Here is an 11050-nt window from a genome sequence, read left to right as displayed (position 1 = left end):
TTACTATTAAATTATTGCAATGACGAGTCGATAAAACTTGAAGTTTTCATTTAAGTTATATACAATTGGCGAAACGTAGGATTTATTTAAATGCAGAAAATTCATGCAAATTATCTAAGAATATTACATTCAACTTCAAAATCGTATCAAAAAGGGTTTCACGGGCTGACGAACTTAATCAAAAACTGATTTGTTTATTCGCGTGTCCACATATCTTTTATCAAAAGTGTTATTTCGTTTTAGTCTCGATTATTCCCAGCTTCTATTTGTCACTCGAACACAAGCAATTCAGGAGAAAAAAGTGAGTGAAAATTCTAAAAGAAATCCGTCGACAGAGGAAAGAAGAAGAGGAAGAAGTGGAGGAGGAGGAGGAAGCCGCAAACCAATCTTAGATTTTTAAAGAAATTCCTTTCTGGAACAGAGAAATAACTGGAGTGTCTTCTTTTTTTAACGTGCTTTAAGGAAGATAAAGTTCTTACAACGACAATGTAAGAAGGGGGAGATATCTATTTTTCCAACCAAGATATAATACAAAGTTGGAAAAAGGGGGCTTTTATCTGTAGACGGCATTTTCTTCATAAAAAGGAATTATTTCCTTTTTTTCTACCGACATCGTGGAGGCATTTTCTGCATCGTGCCACTCCCATAATCCTCTATTAATTTCTCTGTACTGGAGTGGTTTTTGCCGGTTCGATAAACAGTTAACTTTCTACACGTTACGCGCTTTAATTAATTAATTAATGCGAGAAACGTGTAGAAATATGGTGACTAATGACAGATATAATTTCACTTCGATTGACGAAGATGATTTATCAGAAGTGTTATGAATTACAGAGTAAAGTGCACGTTTCGTCCAATTAGAATGAGTTCGTTTTAAGAAACGTCACACGTAACGACATCCAACACGTGGATTTAAATTAAATTAGTAAAGGAACTTTCAACATAACATGTTAAAATTTTCGGATTTTGTAAAAGTATCTTCAGATAATTATTTCTAATATAATTCTTTAGTTTCAAGATACTGGAAAAGAGAAAATTCCTTCATCAGATGCGGGAGGGATGAGACTCTCTTCATAAGATGCTGAGAAGAAAGAATCCTTTCATAAGATGCTGGAGAAGTGAGACTCTTTTCATACGATGCTGGAAAATAAAACATCCCTTCATAAGATGCTGAGAAGAAAGAATCCCTGCATAAGATGTTGAAAAGTGAGACGCCTTTTATAAAACGCTGAGAAGAGAGAATTTCTTCATACCATGCTGGAGAAGAAAACATCTTTATAAGATGCTGGGGAAGAGAGAAGTCCTCCAAAAGATCGTGGAGAGAAGAGACTTTCTTAATAAAACGTTGAGAAGAAGAGAATACCTTCACGTGTTGCTGGAGAGGAGAGACTCCCTTCATACAAATGTAAGAAAAAAGAGAGTCCCTTTATAAGATGCCGAACAAGAGAGAATCTCTTTTGTAATTCGAAATTTTTAAAGAACATTTTGAATATTACAGTAAAAAAATTAATGATCAAGTATCATTTTTTAAGCATCACTAATGCGGAGGAAGAAAAAATATTCGAGATAAACATAAATACGTTAAAAATATATGAGAAAATATACTTGATAAAAAACATTTTTAGTTTCAAAGCAGTGAATTTCGTAATATATTATCCATTTTGACTAATTTTGACTACATTTATTCATTATTCAATGCGTTACTCATCAATCTTTCGACAGTAAATTGTCGTTCTTTCATTAAGAAACAGCAAGAAACGAGTTGATTTCGTGATAAATCACCAGAAAAACTAAATAAAATCATATTAAACATAGTAAATTTATCAAAAGCAAATATTATATTATGTATTTTCATTTCTACACAGTCGAAATTTAAATTTTTATTTAAGTTATTAGTTAAAAAGCGTATCTCGCTGTTAAAATATAAAGAAAATTTAGATTCCAGATACTGTACATTTTTCCTTACACAGTCGAACTTACAATAAGGGCCACCTCTCAACAACGGACACCTTTAAAAAACCTTTTTCAAAATAGAAATATGTACAGAACAACCTCCAAAGAATGGACACTTTCCTTTCCAAGAAGTGTTACTTTATCCAGGAACATTTTCTGTTTTCTGAACAGAATGCATAAAAAATAACCTGCAAACAACGGCCTTTTTAGTGTTTCCGTCAGTGGCCGTTGTTGAAAGGTTTTGATAAACGACTGTTTAATTACATCAGAAATCAGGCACGTAATATATTTATTGTGTTACGTGAATCCACTCCGTTCTCCTCTAGAAACTCGGAAGAAATAACCAAACAATTAATCACTTTTCGTGATTCATCGTGTCAAAAGTTTAAATTATTTTCTCTCGAGTGCCGAACTTCAACACAAAATTGTTCTCTGTCTCTTTACTCTTTAAATTATTACACTTCTGTAACGTGGACAGATATAAATTGTGCAGCACAACAGCGCGTTATATCCAAGAACCATATCAAGATAACGAGTTAAAGCAACATCCAATATCTTGATTTACTAAGAAAACACCAAGTGATTTACTTCTATCCACGTCACATCAATTTAAAAATGGTGGAAACGTATAGAACAGGTGAATAACTTGTTGGGCTGCAATTTAAAAATATTGTAAACCTATAAACTTCCACTGTCCTTCCTTCTCGGTGTTAGATAAAATTCGAGATCAGATATGGAAAGTTTGGTGACAGGAGGCCCCCGATTAACTAACTATACATGAACTTTCGGTATTTACCGGAAGTTACGTGATTTTAATTCAAAATTCTCCCCTGCACGGAGTTACGTAGATGACCGGCACTACTCTGCTGTTATCAGAAAAAGTATGATTTACAGTGGCAAGCCATTACTAATTTGAGGTGGAGAGCATATATTTTAAATTAAATAAATTAAAAATTGCAGCCTGGCTTTTGCTTGAATTCTTTCTAGGTAAAAGATGTTTACAGGATGTTAAAGTAAGTAGGGAGGAACTAATTGCGTATATATCCATTTGTTCCATGTGTTTAATCAATTATATAAACAAGAATTTACTACCTTAGAGTCGTTTCTGTCAGCTGAATTATAGTTTAATTATTATAGTGTAACATTAAGAATCGCACCCCTCGCTGCTTAACACTTATTATACTTCATGTAAGACATTAATTCGACTGTTTCTCCGAATCTTACTCCTAAAGTTCCGTATAAAAGTATTAAGAAAGGAATAAAATTCAGTTTATGAGTAATATTTGAGGACTTTTCTGTTTATTTATAATGTTTTTTAGTGAAGCAGGAGGCTTATGCTTTCCTTTATCGCCCCTTTATCTTCGAAAGTAGAATTACTAGAGGATGGAATTCTTATTGACACTTCATAACTCTTAAAAGTTTGGTCAATTTAACATTGATTACGTTCGCATCATTTCCTAATGATTAGGTAGAGACAGAAATGTAATTGGATAACAGAGAATGCTGCCCTCATTTTCCTGTTTTTAGTGTTGATTTATTTTTTCTATTTTTGTAGGATTTGGCTCCAGATTCACTTCTTAAATTAGCTAAATTTGGCGCCAAGCAGTTAAATTCAGTATACACAATCGATTTTAAAGAGCGAGAAGTAGGGATGCGGTGGATGAGGAGTAGGGCTGCTCCATCTGTTGCTAACTAAACGAAACAACAGATAATTTTTCAATTATTCTGTTTAGTTTTCCGCTAAAAAACGAGAATATTTCATCTCTTATCTTACTAAATTGTCTTTTTTAAACTGAAAATAGAAGATATAATAGAAAAGATGCGGACAGTCTGAAAAGAAGGAAGATTAGATTATGTAATTTACTTATAATCTAGAAGATAAGCAAGATAACTGCAAAGAACGAATTTATAAACACTCCGTTTAAGAAAAGTTATAGAATTTTTCTTATTTAAAAGTAGAGAATAAAATTAAATGATCGTAACAGAGATGCTGCAGAAATAAAATAATCAGCAACCAAGAAGAATAAGAGAGAGATGATAATCAACAATTTTGAATAAGTTATTTACTAAAATTCTTTCATTTTAATCTTTTATAAATATGTATCAGTTGTTACAAATATAAATATCACGCACATCACAGACTTCTCTGAGTTTAGATGTATAAAATGCAGAGAGTGCTCTATCAATAAACGTTGAAACTCAGCTTGTGTGCCATTTTTAAGCTCTATCTTTGACACAGTCTCTACTCCCTTTCAGTTCGAGTGACGATAAGAAAAAAAAATATGTCAAGATTTCAGATAGGATATAAAGAAACAGTCAAACATTCAAGAAAATGCCAAGGGACGACTTTCATTTCTGTACGTTATGAATGAGTGAAAGTAGCAATATTGTATAGATGTTATCAGAAAATAGCTGCTATCTTCCATCAATAAAGACGTGCAAACTCCAAGTAAATAAATTTAAATTAATAACTTCTATCTCTCTTTTCTGATTTATCTTTCATCTATCACTCAAGGACGTATCATTCTGTATCTATAGAAATAATGTTTGTGTTATTATGTTGGGTATAAAATCTTGCCTGTGTATACTCGTGTTTCTTTTGAAACTCTAAGATTTTCAAGAGTTGCAAATTATCTACTAAATTCATGTTGTAATTAAAGATGTAAATAAGAAAACTTAATTTAATTATGTTATTGTAACGAGGATGTTACTTAAAAGCCTGCAGTATACAAGTAATGTTCCAAATGGAAGGGGTTTTCCTACAGCACACAACTGATGAGGGGAAAGATGCTCTAGATGGAGTGCTGTTGTTACAGGTTTTTCTAAACATTTCGCTTGTTCAAGAGTAAGTAAGAAATACAAAATGGTTCCTGAGATTTCGTTTCATTAAGGAGCCACAAATGCAGTTACGTTGATTACAGTAATTTTACGTTTTCTATTTTATCAATAAAGCAGATGTAAATTAATGATTAAAACAGCATTATTTTTCACGCATTGTTGTAGATCTTTATTATAACTTCATTAAAATACCATTTTATCTAATGATAAACAATTTAAAATGTTTAGCATAATGCTATTTGTAATTAATTAAATCTAAGGTACGTGATATTCACATTGGACGGACTCGAAGCTTAACTGTGCTCTCTTCCATCCTTTCCCGTAAGGAGAAGCTGCATGGGGTCGAAGGTCAAACCAGCTGTATCCGGATCGGGCCATCTGCACTGACCATAAAACCTTCATCCTGGAGCAAACTGTCGCATTAATGTCGTTCTCTCACATCTGGAGATACTTTTTATCGATGATCGCTCCAGGACAGATTTTTCTCTCACGTAACAAGTTACTTATCATGTTATCTACATATTTACTTAGATAAAACGATTAAAAAAATTTGCTGGTTATCAAGAAAATTAATAAAATCACAACAAAAATGCTGTAAAAATGGAAAAATTTATTATATTTATTTAATTCCTGACATCCCATGGCTCATTTATGCAAGAAAATTCTATGTGACATTGCAATAAAATTAAGAAAAAGTTTTCCATATTATTACTTTACAGTGAAGACAACTTTCATCCGCATCAAGGAACGAAAGACCAACTGAAGAGTCAAACTCTTGTAATTGTAGCGGTTTTAATTGTACTAGATACTGCAGTAATGATCATAATTTATTTCATAAAACAGTTCCTTAGCAGAGCGAGTCTTTTGCCTCAGTTTAACACGTATGTTTTTCTATCTTGGAAGCGATAAGAAGATAGCGATAACTACACTTTCCTTATCGCATTTCTTATCTTTCTCGCGTATAAAATGATAATCTGTCTTGTATCTGTTAGTTAATGTTTATGTAATTCTGTAAGAATATTAAATTTCCTTATTGAAAATAAATGTTTTTGTATTGAGAACCCAAAAATTTACGTATATCTGACCATAAGTTATCGAAAGTTTTTCCAAGTCTATGTCATTTATTCTTTACAATACCATAGAAATTGCTTAAAATCATCAATAAAGTCGTGTATAATTCTTTAATTCGAAAAAAAATAAATAAATTTAGTAAACTAAACTCCATATATTCGAAGGGCTCTTAGAGATTTGTGTTCAATTATATTTTAAATTATTTTATATAAAATCCTAATTAATCTGAATTAATTAATATTAATCCAGGATCTCTCCTTTATCTGGGGACACGAAATAAAGCATAATATATGGTAATTTATTATAATTTAATAATATTTCTTTAATAAAATCAACAAATTGACTTCTTTGACACTTCTAATTGATTTAGTTTTAAATCTTGTTTATCACAATTAAGTGTAAATGGATGAAAATATCTTATTTTTAATTGTCAAAATATGTAAATTAAGCGTTTAAATGATGAATTTATAAAGTAACGAAGCTTATAAAATGGATAAATCTTATTGTTAAAGATAATTGATTGATTTTTACACCTCAAACGAATCACCTTTTACCTTAATTGTAAATTTATAATTATTTTCTAATTATAATTAAATATTTTACTAAAAAAATATTATAAAAACGTAAATAATAATAATTTTAAAGTATTTGTTATCTTGTAAATTGCATTAAAAATTACACAGTATTATTAATTTAAACGTAAACATTAATTTAAAAAAAAAACATGCTTAATTAAATTTTTACGTCGTGTAAATATATAATTACTTAAAGTTACTGTGCCAAAAATCATTATTTTCAGCTACACGGGTTATTTTTTTTAGAAATAACGAAATTTTTAGTAAATTTATTCTTGCGAAAGTCATTAGAAAACGTTGCCCCCTGTAAAGCTTGCTTTGCTGCAAGGATTCAGAGCTCGAAGGGAAATACCCTTCGGCTGATTAATGGCTTATTTAAATAATTTAACTGTTTTAAAATATTTTTATGTGATTTATTATGAATTACATCAACGAGAAATATCTTTTAAATTATTAAAATTTATTATACAAATCAATATCGATAGATAATATAAGGTGTTTAACGTAGATGTACTGGGAAGATGAAGACGTGATAATCTGAGCAGTTTGTAACAAATTTTCGCAAATTATAATTATTCTACACTTCCAACAAATATATTTTACTTAATTTTAAATACGTAATTGTCTAAACCCACGTCAATAACAATCCTAAATTAATTTATCTTACATATTTAACAACTAACAAATATATTTAATTTTTTTTTTCTGTTACAATTGAAAAATATTTCCTGTTTTCTAACTCGAAATCCGCTTCCAAATTAATCAAATTTAGAAAATTAATAGTAAAGTAATGGCGATGCGACCAGAAGCTCATCAGTGTCCGCCGCCATGTTTGTTTCCAAAGCGGCAGAAGTCATCCCTCTGGTGACAGTTTTTCGCAAACTGAAATTCAATTTTTTAGTCACGGATTAATAATTGAGTTAGGCGCGAAAATAAGTCTTTAAAGTGACTTAAAATTTATTTATAAAGGAGTAAGATTAGAAAGGAAGTATATTTAAAATTATTATTAAATCCGTTATCTGTGAGGATTTTTAATCTTTCTAGATCAATTAAAACGTTACTGATATTCCAGATAGGAAAGTATTAGGAAAAATAGGAAGATAATTGAACAGAAATTTATAATTCCACGAATGGTATGCTGTGGATGACAAAACGGCATTGTTCAGTGAATTACCTATCCATTTTCTCTATCTAATTACATTCTCCATACTGTATTTGTCAAGAATATGGACACTTCTACCGCATTTTATGATGCCCCACAGCTAAAATCACGTGATACATCCATCCAGTAGGTCTTCTCTATCGAATACAGCGCGATAAAATGCTTACAAGATGCTTAATCGAAGCGACAATCCATTTCACTCGCATCAATCCCCGCATCAGTTTAGCATCCTTTATCAACGAATCTGTTTCTGCTGTCAACAAATTGTTTTCCTCAATCAATTCTCTTCCACACAAAGTGAGAAGGATGGAGAAGATGAAGATTTGTATAAGTGTTAAGGAATTCATGTCATAGCGCGTGATTCCTTTGACAGTTGTAGTGACGTAGGTAAATATTTACCTAATAAAACAATAATGGCTGTATCGGAATTTTATAAAATAGAGAAGTGCTACGATTTACTTTTACGTTCGCTTCACCTAAATCCTTGGAGGATTTTAATAATATAGAATCAAACGAAAGATAAATAATGGCGTCACGTCACGTTGGGAAACGGTAGAAGCGACAGAAACTACAAGGAATACAATTTTTCCAAGCTTTTCTTTTGTTACTTTTATGCGGAAAATCATTGAAAAAATCGTCAGAAAATTAATCGATAGACGTTAATCGCTTAAAATCACAATTAAAAATTGAATTAAATTATACGTAAAATTCCCTAGAATTGAATATCGATTGAATTCTTAATGGGAAACGAATCGATATTCGTCAACGTTTCATGCGATTTTCGTAAATTATAGCGATTTCTTCGAAATATATTTGCTTCAAATTGTCTAAAAATCAAAATTTGGTTCCTCTGTTGCCTAAATAAATAATCATCATCTCAAAAGACAATGTATTTAGATAAATAATAGAAAAATTGAATACGTTAGGAAGCGCACAACTTTATTTCATCCCGCTGCTCCAGCATCATTTGCGGATCTAACAGTTAACTTCTCAGAAAATTTAGAAGCTAGCGTATAAAATCGACAGATGGCGACACGTAAGTCGAAATTACATTTTAGTAACGTCGCATTTTTGTCTACATTCCTTCGTTTTTCTAACCAGAAAGGTGGAGGAAGTACTCGTACGTCGAAAGATGGAGAGGATTTTCATCACCGGTTTCATTTCGATTTTTCTCCTCTCGTGTATTTCTCCTATCTCGCCACAGATGGCGACACTTCGGGCAGCCCATGTATCTGTCACGAGGCGGGAAAAGTCACGTCGTCGTCGTTCTTAAGAGAAATAAGTAGGGAAAGTCGACCCGGTCTCTTCGACTATTTATTAGCTTATGTAGAAGAGGTCCATTTTTCATATCTGAAAGGATTACTTCCGGATTTCCATCATTCGTGGAAAGTCCTCCAAGAAAGTGGAGAGATTTTCTGAAAGCTTCCCATGCAGAAGAAGAGTGATGCTTTCTTCTCTTCTTAATAGCAAAGCAGAGAGAACCAAGTGATTTCCTCTTCGAAATCTGAAAGATCTTCACACATTTCTAATACTTCAGATTATTTTCCAGAAGCTTTCCTCCGCATCCGGAGGAGAGAGAGAGAGAGAGAGAGAGAGAGAAAGAGATCTTGTTCCTTCTCCATAAAGAAACGAAAATCCTCAAAATTTTTTGAGGGGAAAAATCGCGAACCGTTATATTCTGCAACTGCTAAATCCAGAAGATTAGAGGAAATCCAGATAATCCCCTATGGCGGATATTCCGGATATCCGATTTCTATTTTTCAACATCCAGGAATCTCAGGAATGTATTATTTCTTCCCGTAGAAGAATGTAGCCACGCTTACAATTTAAATTTACTTTCGTTAGTTAATCTCCTCCTTGTCTTCTTTTGTTCATTCACCAATTAACGGCCCTTCTCCTCTTAGTATCTTAGCCACTCAGCATCTTCTTCTTTAGTAGTGTAGATGAGCTCTGGCAAGAGTTATCTATCACCTTCGACTGGTGAGGAGACAGTTCAATATCCCTCTAATTAGACTAAGACACAACCGTTCCGTTGATGAAGAGGATACTTGTGGCATCTGAACCAACAAGTTATACTTCAGCAATCTCCAATTTATCGGCCATATTTAATTGCTGGATTATAATTAACCTAACAATGAATACAATAAGTTTTGGATGCTGAAATCTTGATTATCTCACGGCAAGTTTTCTTAAGATTTTAATGAGAAATTACGTTGGAAACGAACAAAAATTTTTTGTGACATGGTCACAATTTCCGGCTGAAATTTTTAATCATATTCTTAATTTATTTAATAAAAAAATAAATGCTCTCCACCTAAATTAGTAGTGGCTTGCCTCTGCACATCATACTTTTCCTGATAACAACAGAGTCATGTCGGTCATCTATCTAACTCCGTTCGGGAGGAAAAATTTTTCGAATAGGAATCGCGTGACTTCCGGTCTAGATCAATAGTTCGTATGCAGTTAATCGGGGCCCTAAGCTTTCCATATCTGGTCTTGACTTCCATCTAACACCATTCTTGAGAGTATATCTACAATTTTCAGCCCAATTAGCTTTGATTGAAGGGTTTAGAAATAGTCACATATAAAATAGTGAGCACGAATATTTTGACAAAAATTGTATACCTAAAAATTCTCACTGACATCCATCTGTTTGTCTGCCCTTCCTTAATATCGAGAACGGTGTTAGGTAGATGTCCAGCAGGACTCTGTTGTTATCAGGAAAAGTATGATGTACAGGGGCAATCAACCACTAATCTGAGGTGGAGAGCATATATTTTAAATTGAATAAATTAAAAATATGATTAAAAATTGCAGCCCGAAATTGTAACGATGGCACAATAATTTTTGCTCGTCATTTAAAGCGAATTGGTTGAAGAAAGAATTTGTGTTGTAAATAGATGAGTCATTTGTGATTCTGGCGACAGTTGGATCCACTGTCTGGAGATAAGGAAATGTTAAGAGGAACAGAAAGTTGGATGGTGATGAAGAACGGCTCTTCTACTTCAAAAATTTAGGTCGTTGGGCTCTCCTTCTTATCCTATTAACAGAAAGATTTCGGAAGATGTCCAAGGAGAGGAAAGACACAAGAAATAGCGGTTGTTAGTCTAACAAAGCTAATTATTGGAATTCCGTAAACTCCGAAAGCGGCTCGACTCGTAAAGTTCCTTCTCTAATTGAGATCTTAACGGTCGATATAATTGCTGGAAGCGCATTCCGACCTCTGGCATGCATCCGGGTCTCTCTAATCGAATAAATCCTCTTCGTCCTCCTCGGAATCTTCCTCCGGCACCGACTTTTCAAACGAGTCACGCTAATCACCCTTTGGAATTTTGCATTATGCAACTAATTATTAACATTCGCTGGGGGAGTTCTGCGAGTTTTCATCCTCCTCTCGACCTTCCTCCGCATCCTTAAATCTGCTCCACCTTTATGAAATCGTCTACGCTCG

The sequence above is a fragment of the Centruroides vittatus genome, unplaced genomic scaffold, assembly GCF_030686945.1.
Source record: "Centruroides vittatus isolate TY-2023 unplaced genomic scaffold, ASM3068694v2 contig_2747, whole genome shotgun sequence".
NCBI classification, from domain to species: domain Eukaryota; kingdom Metazoa; phylum Arthropoda; class Arachnida; order Scorpiones; family Buthidae; genus Centruroides; species Centruroides vittatus.
The sequence above is the reverse complement of the archived record's forward strand: the minus strand, read 5'-3'. Positions refer to the sequence as shown.